Source organism: Crocodylus siamensis, chromosome 11 (assembly GCF_052110815.1).
Source record: "Crocodylus siamensis isolate JL-2025a chromosome 11, ASM5211081v1, whole genome shotgun sequence".
NCBI classification, from domain to species: domain Eukaryota; kingdom Metazoa; phylum Chordata; order Crocodylia; family Crocodylidae; genus Crocodylus; species Crocodylus siamensis.
In genome coordinates this window covers 65,988,875-66,006,147 of record NC_143405.1, presented here as the reverse complement: position 1 = coordinate 66,006,147, position 17,273 = coordinate 65,988,875, and the positions used below count along the sequence as shown (strand labels likewise).

The 17,273-nt window shown below is 41.6% G+C and overlaps 1 protein-coding gene and 1 long non-coding RNA gene across 6 annotated transcripts in view; one reads left to right on the top strand and one right to left on the bottom strand.

The window, feature by feature from the left end:
• The window catches only part of LOC149855968 (uncharacterized), a 228,096-nt gene extending 212,598 nt beyond the window's left edge, over positions 1 to 15,498 (top strand). The window contains exon 4 of the long non-coding RNA XR_016438436.1: positions 13,900 to 15,498. This is a non-coding gene — a long non-coding RNA (uncharacterized LOC149855968). The remainder of the gene's footprint in view (positions 1 to 13,899) is intronic.
• CFAP20DC (CFAP20 domain containing) overlaps positions 1 to 17,273 on the bottom strand; it is a 121,278-nt gene that overhangs the window by 87,869 nt on the left and 16,136 nt on the right. The gene's annotated exons all lie outside the window — the stretch shown is intronic.

The window sequence follows — 17,273 nt, the reverse complement described above, 5'->3', positions numbered from 1 at the left end:
GGGAGGGAAATACAGTGTCTAACTTATCATTCTTTTTAATTGAGTCACTGAAAAGAGTAGGTAATTGTATTTTGATTGTATTCTTCTGTTTCTTGTAGTGTGCAGCAAAATTATTTCCATCAAGGTTTATATCACTGGTTTTCCACTGTGTTGACCCCTCTTCCCACTTTGACTTTGCGAAACGGTCCTATTTAAGACTTCAGTAAGCGAAGCTATTTTGTTTTCACTTTGCTCTGGTCTGTTTTCAGGGGATGGGGAAATAAGTATCTCAAAAGCCAGAAACAGTTTTGTCTACTGGTATTTTAAAATAACACAGCAAACACCCGGAACTGTTACTGGATATGATTTGGTTCGAGTCCTCAGATGTGCTAAGCTAATGATGACAGCCAGGCCATACCGATCTGAATAAAAGACCAGAGCCTAAAATGGCTGTTAACCTAATTCTGCCCCCAAATAAGCAAAGTTTCATTCTTCTCATGCAAATTACAGGCTACCAGAAGTCTTCAACAGAAGTTATGTTAAATACCCCTCTGTGAACTTTATGGCTGTATCTTTTAATATTATCATAAGATACCTTTTATGTTGTTTATTGAAATTCATTGCTTCAAGGTGAGGAGAGCAAGGGGAGCCTTTTTTTGTATTCTTAGTTTTGTTCTAGTCTCTTTCTCTCTCTCATATATGCACATCTTTACCCTTAGATCTCCCTAACCTGCATGTCTTTGTATAACTGCCTTATTCATGGGATGCAGAAGGAAGCACTGTTCTGTTCAGTACTTCTGGCATTCAGAAAAGATAAAATAAGGATGGGAGGGTCTTTCAGGGGCATCGACTACAAGGGGCAAAGGAAAGAGGGAACCTGGGGAGAACCACTGGACAGACAACTAAACTCTGAACTAAAGAAAGGTCAAGGTTAAAGTTTTGTCATTTAATTTGACAAAAAGGCAACTCAATGAAAGGGGTAGACAAGTATAAAGGCTCAAGCTGAAATAATCCAGTGTGTTTCCAATATTATTTCAAGGTTTTATTGAAATAGTATTTTAAATCTCTGTTTATCCTTGAACTGGATTTAAGCAAAAAAAAACTCAGAAAAGTTTAAAATATTTACATTTGTTATTTAACTCCAAGAGGAAAGCACTACTTATTTTATCATCACAGCTACAATCTGTGGAAACCAGAAAATAGAAACAAAGTGAAGGAAGGTTACGATATAGGAAATAAGCTGAAAAGATATTTCACAAATCTTAGCTATGATCCAAAAATCACAACAGTTGCTTTTAATAAAGAAATAAATAACCTGCCCCCCCCCAGTTTCCTTTCTCCCTAACAGAGGATCAACAATCTTTGATAAAGAACACAGTTTTCATCTTCTTTCAGATGCTATTGCATATCAAACATTTGATAATTTTCTAATTGGATGGCATCACAAGTTTCCTGACACAATCTGCAAGATAATTTTCAGGGAGCTTGAGTGTGAACTGCCTGCCTGAAACACATCAAGACATCAGAGCTAAGAGTAGGCGCTTCGGTGATATCGACATATCAAAAACTACTGATAACATCACAATGTGTCTCGGCGCCTATTGCTTTAATGGTCTTGACTCATGAGAAGTATGAGCAGAAATCAAAGTAATGAGTTCACTTTTCCCATTTAGAGCACTATGACTGTTTAGTGCAGAACATTCAAAAAAGCCTTGATAATGGCACCCAGAGACATTCCTTGAAAAATACAAAAAGAACCAAAATCATATCAAGCTGCCAACATAAGTGGCTTGACTTTATCATTACAAGAGAGGTGAACTATTGCAAGAAAAGGAAAAAAACCCCCTGATATTTAGCTAAGTGCATTAGGGACAGATTGAATTCTATTGCAAAATGTGCTACCTCAAGTTTCTTATCCAGAACTGCATTACTTACCAATTAACTACAATGCCAACAATGTATGAGGGTATTTACAAACATGAATAACATTTCCTGCCTTAAGCAATTTACTCTTAACAGAAAGAGATAGGAAAAGGAAAAGAAAGCAACATAAAACAATACAGAGATAAATGATGCATCTAATTTATTGAGTTCAAACGCAGACAAAAAACAAAAACAAGTTATGTGAAACTTGTAGGAGGAGAGATGTAGTGTTCAGTATTAAGGACTGTCTGTAGAATGAGCCCTTGTGTTGTGCATATCTATATGCAATGTATTAATTCTCTTGTAGGCTTGCTAATGCATACAATGCCTGTTAGAAATTGAAGCAAACTGTGTACAAGACAATGGACACACGAAGAAATGCTTGTTACTTACATCTAGGTAATAAGAGCATTTCTTGCAGTAATTCTAATTTTTACTGTTAGGAAACTCTGGTAACTTGTGTGTCGTTTTAATGTTATTTCAGGGGTAGCCTTCACAGTTCTTAGAGGAGTCTAGCACAGTGGTTCTCAATCTTCTTTGTGCCAGAGCTCATTTGTAAACATAGATAGCCAGTCCTGACCCAGTGCCCCTCACTCACAACCCGCTGCCCCCTGTCCCAGCCCTCCTGGGTGTGGGCAGGGGGGTATAAGGTGAATGGGGGGGCAGCTTTGCCTGCCTGCAAGGGAAAAGCCACAGTTCCCCATGTTTTTCTCCTTTAAAGGAGAACCCATTTTTAAAGTCTGTTCATGACCCTTTCATATTGTGGCAGCACACCTTTGGGTGCTTGCCTCTTCAAGGGCTGGAGGCTGGCAGCTGGCAGGTGCCTGATTGTTAGGGAGGCCGTTTTAGGACTTAGTTCTTATAGGTGAGGGAGCAGTTTGCAGCCAGCTGCTGAGAGAGAAACATCAGCCAGATGAGCTATGGCTTGGGACTATCTTGGAGGTAAGGGCAGGAGCTAAGGGGATGGTTTGGAGGCTCCTGGCCCTGGGCATAACCTAAACTGCACCCTGCCAGGATAGGGAGGCCTGGTGGGACTTCTTATGGCAGGGCAGTCTCAATTAAAATGCCAGGACTGCTAACCTCCCTGGTGAAAGGTGGCTCAGAGTGCCTTAACCCTTGTCCCCACCATCTGGTGGGTAGTTGTGAGAACCATGGGAGCAGTGGGGCCAGGCGTGCCTGTTAATAGGCACCTCAGTCCTGTAGGGACAAAGAGTCCTGGAGACCCAGAGGGGAGTAGCAGTGTTGTGAACAGTGATGGTATGGGTCCACTCAGAGTAGGGTGCAATAAGGGGTGTCTGAAGGACTGAGTGTGTGGGGTGTAGAGTAGGGCTGCTTGAGCAGCTTGAAGGGTGGTACATGGGCCAACCCCAGGTAGGTGTGGGAAATCAGCTGCCTGGTGAGGGGCTAGGGGCAAAAGCAGCCCAGTGTTCGGCACAAGGAAAGGCCATGTAGAGTAGGGGAGCTCGAGTGAACCGAAGGTGCTCCATGTGTCGTGCCAGAGCAGGAGCAGGCAAGCCTGGGGGGCCGGAGGGGGCCGCTCAATGGAGCAGGGCAGTAGAGAGTGGGTCGGTGATGGGTGCAGTGAAAGAGGCCCCTGTGAGAGGGGGGTGAAGTGAGTGTGTGCATGATAGAGGCCCAACAGTGGACTGAATTTGACCTGGTCCATGCCTTTGATCTGCAAGGCATGGGCAATGGTGTAGGGAAGGTATGGAGCCATGGATAGCACCTGCTGGCACCGGGGTAGTGAATGGGCAGCCTCCCACTTAATACATCAGGATAACATTCAACTCGTGGCTGGCAAGTCAGGGCAGACTGCCTGAGACAGGTGGGCAGGCCAATTTGAGATCCAGCCTTGAGTTTGCCCCATCACACATATATTCTTGTGACCCACTTCTGGGTTGCGACCCATGAGTTGAGAAATGCTGGTCTAGTGTATATAGTTTCAATATTCTAAATTAGGCAGAGTAGCAGGCTGCACACCTCAGTAACTGCAGCCCAGCTGCCAGCAGTAAGAAAGTGATTGATTGTAAGCCTGCCTAGGAGGAGAAGGCCAGATGATGAGGATAACTGGCTGGCCCAGAGGAAGGCAAAGGCTTGGGTGCAGGGAAAGAGGAGGAGCCTGCATGACTGCAGCTTCGAGACATGATATTCTCTTGTGGTCTGGGAAAGACTGCAGGGTATGAGTTAACCCTTTTATTGTGTATGTATTTGTTTGGTTATTGATCGATAGTTTATGTGGTGTCCTATGGGGCAAGTTTACCCAGGGAAATAAATACTGTGTTATATGAACTGACAACCTGCTATAGGCAGATTACACAAGCACCTCTTGCAAGAAAGCAAAAGCTTATCAGAAAAACAAGGAACACATTCTTATCAAGTATATCCGAAGCTCTATGAAGGCCCACTACAGAATCCATACAACACAAAAAATAGACTACTAGTGATTTACAGCATGAATAAAAGGATTAAAACTGCACGTTGGGTAAAGGGAAACAACTGGGAAAATAACTAACGTGTTGTATTTGGCACATTGACTGCACAAGGGATAAGGATTGCACACCACTGAGGAGAATGATGAATGAACATTTGTCATGCTGAATCCTCTTGGGACTGTCAGACAGTGTTTAGAGTATACACATTTGTAACATCTGTAGCACTGACCCTAATAATCTGTAGTGTGAACAGGATATAAGGTTGATGGACCACCTTGGCCAACAAGGGCTATGAAATAACTGTAGGGAAACACTGTGCTATTGCATGAGATTCAGTCTAAATTCACAGGCAGAGGGCAAACAAACAAGAATCATTTAATTTATAAAGCACTCATCCACACAAAGGTGCACAAGCTAAATGCTGATTTTTATGAGTACTTCAGAAACTAACATAAAACTCACTGAACCATTTAATAGCATTAAGTAATAAAGGGGTTAAGGCTGCTGGATGTGAGGCCAGTGTTTATTCAGAAACAGTCACCTGAAATAAAGGCATATTTGCATTTTTTCCTCTTTCTTTAAATGAAGCAAGACCTGGACAGTAACAGATGCCTTGAGGTGAAATGAGCTCCACAACTGAATGGCGTAGGAAACACTAGGACCATCATATGACAGTAGGGTCATAAAGATGGGGGTAAAAGCAAAGCACAGAGTTGCTAATGTTTTGCAGAGATAATTTTAAAAGCAGGTAAGTGTTTGAATGGTTCCAGATGATAAAGGATTTTCTACATTATGGTAAAAGACTCCAAAATATTTTAATATGACTCCTTTTTATTCTGGCTTCAAACTCTTCTAGAAACAAAATCTGAAGCTTTATTTAATAAGCAGAGGGGAAAAACCCCAGCACAAACCAAAAACCAATCAGCCCCCTCACAGAAATCTCCAGCCAACCATGGCAGCCAGCATTCCCTGGGACTTGGGCAGGAATAGTCTATGAAATCAGTCTCTGCCAAAATGAGGTTATTGGAAGGTAGGCAATTCCTGGTCTTGTGAACCTCGCATTCATTCCTCCTGACCCTAGCTACTATGAAACTATGAATGCCTTGCACCTTTTGTAACAAATAGTTGTTTTCCATGAATTTTGGAAGTTAGGGCAGGATAATGTTAAGCCAGATTCACAGAATTTCCTTTTGTGTGTGAAAGATGTTTTGGTCGTCAGATTCCTAAACCTAATTGTGTGTCAAGATTTGTGGCATGGACAAAGAGGTAAAAGCCAAGTTTGGGTACGCACACACACAAACACGCCCCTGCCCCCACTGAAAGAGCAATAGAAATTGGTTTTCCTCTTGCCCATGCCATATCTTGGGGAGTATCCCATAGCATTTTACAGTCACTTATACTAAGATGATATAATACAGGGATTCAGAACTGTCAGAATAATTGTATAACTGTCTCAAATAAGATCACTTCCCATGGAGAGAATTCTATTGTAAGCTGGAAGTGAAGCAAAGAAACCACTTAATATGTAGATAAAGATATTCCAAGCTGAGAATGGAAGGATGGTAATGAGGATATTGGTGCTGAATAAGCATCCTAAAACATTGGGAAACTGGTCACACCTGGAGGGCCAGATGGCTAAGAAGTGGGGAGTTGTCATCTACAGCTATTACAATGATAATCTCTTTCAAAAGTATGCAGTGAGAAGGTGCATAATGAAGAAAGGGAACACACACAACCCATCTTACCAAGAACGCAGCAGAAAGTGGTGAAATAGTAACAGTATAACTAAATTGGACCAGTACATAAATTTTGAGAGTCTGAACTGTCTGTAAGGTTTGTGAACTGCCTAAAGGAGGGCAAGACAGGTTTTAATCTGTCAAGAATTCTTACTGAGCTAGAAAAGAAATAAAATGTTCAGGGAAGTCTAATTATGAAGAATTACGAGTGTTGCCTCTTCAAACTCAGAAGCAAAGCAGACCATGAAATTTCTGCTAGGCTAACACTTCAGTCAGAGACAGTACACAGCAGAAAGTAGGTTAATTAAAATCTCAAAAGAACTTCTTCCAATCCCAATTCCTTTCAGGGCTGAGGGTCAATGTGACCTAAACATCTACTCTATTTTACCTGCAAAAAGATTATTTGGGGTAACAAAGGGTGAAGGGTCATGTGTTGTCTTAAGCCAATTACTCACTTTTTTAATTATTGTGCTCAATTTAATCTTAGTTTGGGAGTTTTATGGAAGGCCAGCCTTTTAAGGGAAGGAAGCAAAGGGATAATCAAGCCGACCCCACTCAGTTACGTGACTGAGGGCAAGGCCCAAGGTCTCACCTGCCAGGTGCATTACTCCGGTCACAGACAGACACGTGCACTGTGGGACTCACAGATTTGGGTCCATGGCTACAGAGAGGTTCATGTATTTACACTGCAAGTCGCACAGATCTTTTGTTGTCTAGGCTGTTACCCTTTCAAAGAGAAGATTAATATTAAATTATGCAAAAAGCCTGAAATTCAAAGGATAAATTCAGAAGTAGATGAAATTATTCTGCTTTTCTGAAGAAACTGGGTACATGCAACAAGGTTAAAAAAGATTCCCTCGAAATTAAGGGGAGGTGAAAGGAAAAGAGAGAGCTAGACCCTGAAACTGGGAACAGAGATAGCTGGTCTTCCTATGGGGACCACAAAGTAAATCTGTCATGGAAGACTGGGGCTTGGCTTATTTGCCTAAAGACGCGGAGGAGATGACGCATGGGTGTGTGAATCTTCTCTGACGAGGGACCTGTCTCTGTAACAGAACTTGAGGAATGGGTATTCCAGCTCTCAAGGGTGTACCTAAGGGTACAAAGGGCTACACTCAGGTGCTGAAGCAGCCTGTAGTGATTGACTCCAGAGGTATCGAGTGGCCAAGTTACTGCAGCTTTCATTCATTTATGCTAGGGTACAAGCACGAATGTGGGCAGTTGCAGTAAAGCTCTGTCCCTTGTCACGCTTTCACAAAGTGGTTATATCCTAACAGTTGAACATAACAGTGCCTCTGCATTGTGTCCAGGCCTCAGGAAACAGCCCTGGAGGAAGACACCTAAGTGGGAATCTTTTCAGAACCTAGCAAGGGCACTTTAATACAAGGAGTTAAAAAACCAAACCAACCCAAACCCACCCTAAAGAGAAATACTTACAAAATGAATCTATCAGTTTATCTCCTGGGAAAACTAGAAAGAGAAAGAAAGGGTTCACACAGAGTTGACATCAAGATGCCTTAGGTATGGATGAAATAGGCTAAACGTGTCAGCTCCTTCATACTGACTTTGCGTGACGATGCCTTTTGCCTCCCTGCTCCGTTGCAGGCACAACTGTAATGCTGCCTGTTAGCATTTTATTTTCCAGGGTACTCAAAGAGTAGACTAATCTCTCATATCTTCAACCTACCTTTTCTATTTTAAAACTATATTTTTAAAAACTTGTGTACCTTTTCAACCTTCTGTCTGCTCTACCTGTATTAGTCTTACTGCAATGACGAGGGGCATTACCTTGCAGCCGCTAGTTTTACCCTGATGACAACTGTTCCTAAGGAGGATATTAAAAGGTTCATCTGCACAAAGTAGTCTTCATTCCTCTGCTGCTCAGGAAAGTCTCCTCCAGAATAGGTGTATTCTATCATCAGGAAACAGGCCTTCTCCCCACCACTGAAACCCTTCAGTGCTAGCACTAGTTTTCAGTTTTGTATAAATACTGAAAGAACCAGATGATCCCTGATTTAAGAAAACTTCATAAAAATGTAACATTTGAACAGAATCGCAGACAAGGGAGGAATGAATGCGATCAAATGCCAAGGATTAAAAGGTATTTCCAGACAGAAGCTAAGAAATGAATTTGGAGTAGGAGAAAAAAAAATTCATCTTCCTTATGACTACATACTAATCAAAATGGAGGCTCATTTTTCAGCTGGGAGTGTACACTTTATTATTAATTCCATAAAAAATTGCATTAATTTGCTTTGATACCCAGCTAGCAAGACAACCCGCAAGGTGTTCATTTTAAATAACTGTTTCCTACATGACTAAAGTGGCATCAATGCTCTAATGAAAGGGACAAGTAGAAGAGATTTTTCTTAATGCTTATATTACTTGCAAATGTAAGAGTTAATCCCTTTCCATAAATTATAGAAATAAGTGTACTCAAATCTTCTAAATAGTTCCATTTCCACATTTCATTTTTATTTCACAAAATAATCAAAGAATAAGGTGCATACTATTGTCAGTTATCAAGTTTTAAATTTCAAATGTTGCTCACTGGCTAAATCTGTTTAAAAAAATGCTGTTAGTCTGTATCTAAAATCTTCCATTCTGTCAAAAGTAAAAGCATCAGGAAATACATGCTAATTCCAGCAAGATTTATAAGGCCAGTCTAAGTTTTAAGAGGTTAATCATGCTTCATACTTTTGTTGCCCTATATCTGAAAAATGCTGTCTTTATAGCAAAGATGAATAATTTATCCCATCATTATAAGTGCGAAAAGTTAACTAGGTTATTAAACAATTCAAGTAAATTCATCAAATTAATTTAATTCACATTAAATACTTAAACCCATCTATTATTTCAGAAAATACCTGTAGACAGTTCTGTTTGTAAGAAGTTCAAAAGCCAGGAAATTCTGAAGTTGTAAAACTAGATAAGAGTGTGAAAGGCTGTGAATTTGGATCCACAGTATGTTTTATCTCCATATTCTGCCACACCATGCCCCAAACCTGGTGGTATAGGTTCTCTTTTGTATTATTTCAAGTACTTTCCACATTTTTTTAAACGTGTTTTTAATTGTTCACAGGCCATGAACAATTTAAACTCCCATTGGCCTAGTGGTTCTTTTCCATACTACAAATTTCCATCTACTTCACCACATGTACAGAAGTCATCATCCAATTTTTCAGACATACTGCATTAAAACCCCCTCAGCTCAGACTCCGATTGGCTCTCCAGTGTGTGGGGCAGGTAGAACCACTGCAACAGCACGACTAGTAGGTAATGTTTCACATTAGAATTCAGACAGTGTACTGCAAGAAGCACAGTTTATTATGTTTCACACTTTTAGATACATCATATATACTGTCTAAGACAGCTGCACTACAAGGAAACATTCTTAGCTCTAAAATGTAGATATTCAAAACACAAATGCACAATAAGAGGAGACAGAGTTTAAGATTAAGGGCAGCTTTGCACAAGTTCTTTTTTGGACAGGCAGTTCTTATTTCAACCTCTCTTTTCCACAATAAAGGCTTTTTCCTATGCCAGAGGAGGGGGTAAGAAAAATTACATCCTGACAAAGCAAAAGGCACAGGATTAGATTGCAATAGTTGAAATGTAATTTAAATAATTATTTTCCTGCAGACTATATTTACTTATTCACTATCAAATGATTCCTGTGGTGTTGCATAATAATGACTAACAACTTTTGGAATTTATGATAGCCAGTGGTAAGCGAATCCCCAGTTTGGGGAGAAGTCCAGAGACTGCAGCCCACTGTTGACGGAGCAAGTATGTTGATAAGCATGTTGCTAGTTGGACCCTACTAGAGGAGGTAAAAATATTTTGCGGGACAAAAGAGCACAGCTAGCTTCCCAGTGGATGATTATACAGGCTGCCATCACCATCATATTCAAGTCAGCAAGATGGTACAGAATACAGCTGATGGCAGAAGCATGAGTTAGACAGACTCAGTGTTTTGAGTTTTGCAGACATTGGCAGCATTCTTTGTAGCAGAGAAGCATCTCCCAGTGAATCTAGACCATGTCTTTCAGGAGAAAGTGGGATATTATCTTTACCACGTTCTTCTGACTGTTAATGGGCAGCAAAAAACTCTCTAAATAGGTCTGCATTGGAGATGGTCTCTAATGAAATCTGAGCTTCTGCAGTGGCATTGCTATTTATCCCTAGGAAATGACTTACGATAATTACTTAAATAGGGTGCAAAATGAAAACTAGCTTTTGTCAAATGTTTGTGTAAATGAAATGTGCAGCTGTACACATAAGCAACACATGGCACACGCCTAATCAGTATGAAACTGGATAGGTATATATACTAATAAATAAGCGTTCTTCAGTGTTTGTGTCAAACAGTATATCTTTAGACAACTACACTTTGAGGCTGAGACATTAAGAAGTTTGGCCTAACAAGAGCATAAGACTCTGATTCAGAAGACTTGGATTCTGTTCTTGGCTCTGAGAATAGCTGGGTGAGCTTGGAGAAGTCAATTTAATTGCTCTGTGCCTCAGTTTCCCATCTGGAAATGCAAGGATGATTCATGGCCCTCCTCTGAAATACATTTTGAGATCCATGAGTCACAAGTATTACACAGAAGTCGGGGAGTCTGAACAAGGATCTTCTGTGCAGTCAATCTACATGTCTAGATTGAAACTAGAAAGAAAAAGTATTCTTTTTTTCTTTGGTGAGCAGGCTCTCTCTCTAAGCTGACCTTTGATAAAGGGTGACAGACTCAATGAGAGACAAACCACATCTTACCAACATATACCATCCTGAACATTCATGGAAGTTGACTGTCCTTTAAAAAAATCTTTTAAAAGGTTCTTTTTAAGTTACTGTTATTACTGCCCTCTTTATAGCACTTCATATGTTTCAACATATCACAAAAGTATGAGTTAGTTAGCTCTCATCACCCCTGCAAGGCAAATATATAAGAATTATTCTCAAAATACAGATGAGACACCAGGGGCAAACAGGCAATGTGGCTTGCCTGAGGTCACACAAGTCAGTAACACAACCAGAATCCGAACTCCAAGGCTTCTTGATGCTGTGCTCATTACTCCAGACCTTTCTAGTCTAACTGCGTTGTGCATTTTACAGACCCATTTTCTCACATGAAGATGTCTACTTATTTGCCATAGAACTTGGTATAATAGGATTTTTTATTTTTATTTTCACAGCTTGCTTAATACCTGACATGTAAAATAAGATTGAGTTGGATATAAATGATGACAAATGACTGGCATCATGGTTAGTACTTCAACAAGAATGAATGTGTGTACACTTGGTAAGACTCCAGGCAGCAGAAGTACTAGCACCTGCACATACCCCATATTCTGGAGGATTTACCAAGAATGCCAATGCAAGCCAGATGCTGTTTTCTTTCATGCCCAAATATTTTCCAAACAGTGAGCTACTTTTGTTTTTCTCAAAAAGGTAGCAAAATTATAAAAATGAGTGTTTATGAACTGGCTACTATATTTACAGCAGATGGCTGGCTGTATCCAGTATTATTAACAGTCTTGCTATTATTTGCTTCAAAAAAAAGCTGCATAAATTACATGCTCTGCTACCTTAGTTCTAATTTCATTATGCCTGATTAAACATTTTTTTAATCTCAAACCTATTTCAAGTATTTGCCTGACAGGCCAATATGTTGATTCTTAAATGTAATGATACCTTAAATTTGTATCTTCAAATCCCATGCCACTGAACAAAATATGAACCTATATTTCCACTTAAATTTCTTTAAAACAGACAAGACAGCTAATTTAAACAGTTGTGTGCACATTCAGTATTTATGACAGGAATCTTGCATGACTGGCTGTAGCAGCAAGTTAGGGGTTTAGCTCAGCTGGCGCCAGGAGTGATGGATGGCCTGAAAGAAATTCTTTTTTGTTGATCAGATCAATCACAGAACAGAATGCAAAAAAAGGGATCAGCCTCAAACTAGATTCATAACTGTTCCACCTGTATGCAAAACTGGGACAGAAAGAAATGTACCATAAACTATAATGTACAGCTATTAAAAAATCAAAAGAGAGTTTTTACATAAAGCACATTTGAAGCTAAGGTGTCTGAAATGTACTTTGAAATTTACCACTACCCAAGACTTGGCTTTAATATGAATGTAAGGAACCCTCCTGTGACATTAAAATCACAAAATTTTAAGCAAAAACGTATGTTCTCTCCCAGATTAAAGACAAATAGACAGCGGAGGGGGGAGAGGAGGGGAGATTCTTTAAGTGAAGTCTTAACTATTAAGAGTTGAACAGCAAAGTTCATTCAGCAGCTCACTAACTGATACAATATCAAACAAGAGACTTACCTTTATTATTTATTTGATGGTCAGCCACATATATATTAATTCAACTGCCTACATGTATTTGACTTAATGTCTTTGGAGAAATGGTAATAAAGTATTAAAAGAAGTTTAAACCATGATTTTTACATAGTAGCTGGGCTAACTAAGAAGATCAGACTCATGAAGTTAGACCAGAGTTACCTAAAGATATACAATGCTCAGTTTTTTGACTTGGTAACAAAGACTTTCATAGCAAATTCTTTTATTCTTTACTGGTGATATTTTCCTTTCAATTTAAGGATAATATAAATCAGGGACTAGTGAAACAAACAGCTGTACTGAATTAGACATTTATGTTTGTGAAAAATCTCATAAAAGTAGATTATGATAGCTTTGTAGTCTCTCCTAAAGTCCTGCTCAATATTCACAATTTTAATTCATTTATGGATTCACTGTTTTAAACTGGTGAATATACTGCAGGGAATTTAATATTAAGAAAATTAAACCAAGATACAGTTAATTTTACATGATAAACATGGTGAATTTGGTTTATTATGTCATACTTCACAGGCTGCTGACGGATTCAGCAGCCATTTTAAAGCCATTGTTAAATGCCAGCAGTCTGTAACCGTAGGGAAAGTTTATGAAGCTTTTATCTCTGTAGAGGCAGGGAAGCTGTTCTTGTTCACTGGTAACAACAATATGACTAATATACAGCTAAACTCTGAGAAAACTGGCAAGTGTGTGAAATGCAAACAGGGCTGCATAAAATAGCATTTTAAATAAAACCTGAAATAAAATTTAAATGACAGATCATTAATGCAAAAGGGTGGGGCAGGGGAGGGGGGGGGAGAGAATGCTTGGATGTAATTACTACTTCCTGCCAGTTTTCTTATTTGAAGCTTGTAACCAAGAGTTTTAGAGGAGGAATTGTTTTTCTTCTTATTTAAAAGGTAAGAGATATAAAAACCAAATATTTTAGTATTTTCATCTCTCTACCTTGCATATGGGATTGGTTTTAATTCTTTCTGCCATTGCTACAAAGCCGTTGTGTTTCACTACATGTGAGTGATCCTGGAGCTAAAAGATAAAGGAAATAAAGCTCTTATTCAATTCATGGCCTATATCTACCGGAGTGTTGTTACAGTAGAGCCCCCATCCTAGCTGGAGCCTCGTTGTCCTCCTGTAATAACAGTGACAATTTGAGGGCTATGTCCATGTCTCAATTTAACTTTGTGGAAAAAAATGGAGCCTCCATTGCATGTATCACCTGGATCATACACTTCAGCTATAACTGTCGCTCTCAACTGCATCATCCCTTCTGTGTTAAGGAAGTGAATTTTGGTGCCCAGGTGAATCTGATACTCATTAACAGCCATGTACAATTGAAAAGCCCAGCTGTGGTGGGAAAACAAAGGGTACAGCAGAACTATTATCCAGATGCATAGCATGGAAAAATGCACCTGGGGTAGCGGCCTCTCCTCATCCTTCCTACCTTCTCGCTCGCAGGTGCAGGAACAGCAGCAAGCAGAGCAGAGGGCACCCAAGGAATCATCGTTCTCTAGAGTAGCAATGGAGCTTGCTGCTACCAGACAAGAAAATTTCACTCCACTTTTCTTTGCTCCCTGCCCCATCCTTCTGGTGCCCCTCCCCTAAGCCGCACCTAGGGTACCTGCCCCACTCCTCCACCCCACATTATGCTACTGCTATGACCTTTCAAACAATCTTCTGTTAGCAGTTCCACTTAAGGGCTAGAGCGTGGAAAATCCCAGAAAGAAAAGACAAAAGTGAAAAGAGAAGAGGGAAGTGTATTGCAGACAGACAATACAGAGACAGTCTTTTCAATGCCAGAAACAGAAAACTGAGCAAACTGTAAAACAAAAAGAACAGTCCTTGCACCGTATAGCTTACGATCTAAGATGAGATGCAACAGATGACTGTGGCAGTATCAATTCACTAGCAACCTATACTTTCCAATTGTTTGGACACATCATAGCAAAAGAGGAGTCTTTGGAGAGGGACAATGAGTAGCTTTACAGTGGTTCACAAAGAGGTGGTTCCAGGGAGGAAGGACAGCAAGAGAGAAAACATGAAAGTATTTGTTTGGAAATTTAACAGCTGGGCAGTGGGGATAGATAACACTGGCTGATCTGAGACAGGAGATGACAAAAGCAACAGTGACAGAAATGACAGGTCAGGGCAAGGAGGCTGATGGCACGGTTACTGAAGACAAACACCTGATGTTCAGAGTTACAAAAGAAAGGGAAACAATTGGGGGGATTCAAAGAGAGGTTAGTAAGTCAAAGAAGAAGGCTAGAAGCATATCGTTGCAGCAGCATTTGGAATAAATGAGAGTGGGCCAAGACTGTATTTGAAAAGGATGTGACAGTAACTGAGAAGCAAGACAGAAGGAATTTGGCTGAATGTTTTAGCTGTGTGGATGGAAAGGAAAGGCCATACCATCACCTCTTGGCCAAACTGCCCAGTTGTGGCTTTGGCTCCACCACGATCCGCTGGCTGGGAAATTGGCTTCGTGGTCGGACCCAGAGGGTTGTGATAGATGGCAGCCACTCATCGTGGTGCCCTGTGACCAGTGGGGTCCCTCAAGGCTCTGTCCTTGGACCCATACTGTTCAACATATTCATTAACGATGTGGACATTGGAGTCAGGAGTGGACTGGCCAAGTTCGCCGATGACACCAAACTTTGGGGCAAAGCATCCATGCCAGAAGATAGGCGGGTGATCCAGGCTGACCTGGACAAGCTCAGCAAATGGGCAGATGAGAACCTCATGGTGTTTAACACAGAAAAATGCAAGGTTCTCCACCTTGGGAGGAAAAACCTGCAGCACCCTTATAGGCTTGGCAGTGCTACGTTGGTTAGCACTACAGAAGAAAAAGACTTGGGGGTCATCATTGACCACAAGATGAACATGAGCCTCCAATGCGATGGTGCGGCTAGTAAAGCAACCAAAATGCTGGCGTGCATCCATAGATGCTTCTCGAGCAAATCCCGGGACGTCATTCTCCCCTTGTACTCGGCCTTGGTGAGGCCGCAGCTGGAGTACTGCGTCCAGTTTTGGGGTCCACAATTCAAAAAGGATGTGGAGAAAGCTTGAGAGAGTCCAGAGGAGAGCCACGCGCATGATCAGAGGTCAGGAAAACAGATCTTACGATGACAGGCTGAGAGCCACGGGACTCTTTAGCCTGGAAAAGCGCAGGCTCAGGGGTGATCTGATGGCCACCTACAAGTTTATCAGGGGTGACCACCAGGATCTGGGGGAACGTCTGTTCACCAGAGCGCCCCAAGGGATGACGAGGTCGAACGGTCACAAACTCCTGCAAGACCGTTTCAGGCTGGACATAAGGAAGAATTTCTTTACTGTCCGAGCCCCCAAGGTCTGGAGCAGTCTGCCAGCGGAGGTGGTTCAAGCGCCTACATTGAACACCTTCAAGAGTAAACTGGATGCTTATCTTGCTGGGATCCTATGACCCCTGCTGACTTCCTGCCCTTTGGGCAGGGGGCTGGACTTGATGATCTCCCGAGGTCCCTTCCAGCCCTAATGTCTATGAAATCTATGAAATCTATGAAACCATAGAAGTGTGAAGAGCCATTTCAGTGGAGAGCAGGGGGGAGCCACATCGGATACTGTCTGGAATAGAACTAGAGTAGAAGAAAAGCCAGTCTGGACCAGAAGTCACAGCAAATGGGATGAGCCACAGGACAAGGACTAAGAAATGATCTTACAAGAGATCAGGTGATAACTGGAAAAAGAAAGAGCAACTGCATATGCACGTAAGTATGTGAATGAGTACACATGTGAACAGTATTCAGAGAAGATCAACTCAAGTGAATGGCTCTTTTGTTAAGTAGGAGAGTTGAACAATGGCTCCAGGCTGAATAAAGAGTTGAGGAAGAAGTAGGTAGAAATTGTTGAGAAGTGAAGAGACCCAGGAAGGAGAAATGCCCCCAGTGAAGAAGACTGAGGGCAAGAGATGCTAACATAGATTCATAGATGCTAGGGTCGGAAGGGACCTCAATAGATCATCGAGTCCGACCCCCTGCATAAGCAGGAAAGAGTGCTGGGCCTACATTACCCCAGCTAGATACACATCCAACCTTCTCTTGAATACCCCCAGGGTAGGGGAGAGCACCACCTCCCTTGGGAGCCCGTTCCAGACCTTGGCCACTCGAACTGTGAAGAAGTTCCTCCTAATATCCAATCTAAATCTGCTCTCCTCTAGCTTGTGGCCATTATTTCTTGTAACCCCCGGGGGGGCCTTGGTGAATAAATACTCACCAATTCCCTTCTGTGCCCCCCTGACGAACTTATAGGCAGTCACCAGGTCGCCTCTCAACCTTCTCTTGCGGAGGCTGAAAAGGTCCAGTTTCTCTAATCTCTCCTCGTAGGGCTTGGCCTGCAGGCCCTTAACCATACGAGTGGCCCTTCTCTGGACCCTCTCCAGGTTATCCGCATCCTTCTTGAAGTGCGGCGCCCAGAATTGCACACAGTACTCCAGCTGCGGTCTGACCAGCGCCCGATAGAGGGGAAGTATCACCTCCTTGGACCTATTTGTCATGCATCTGCTGATGCACGATAAAGTGCCATTGGCTTTTCTGATGGTTTCGTCACACTGCCGACTCATGTTCATCTTGGAGTCCACTAGGACTCCAAGATCCCTTTCCACTTCCGTGCCACCCAGCAGGTCATTTCCCAGGCTGTAGGTGTGCTGGACGTTTTTCCTCCCTAGATGCAGCACTTTGCATTTCTCCTTGTTGAACTGCATTCTGTTGTTTTCTGCCCACTTGTCTAACCTGTCCAGGTCTGCTTGCAGCTGCTCCCTGCCCTCCGGCGTGTCCACTTCGCCCCATAGCTTAGTGTCA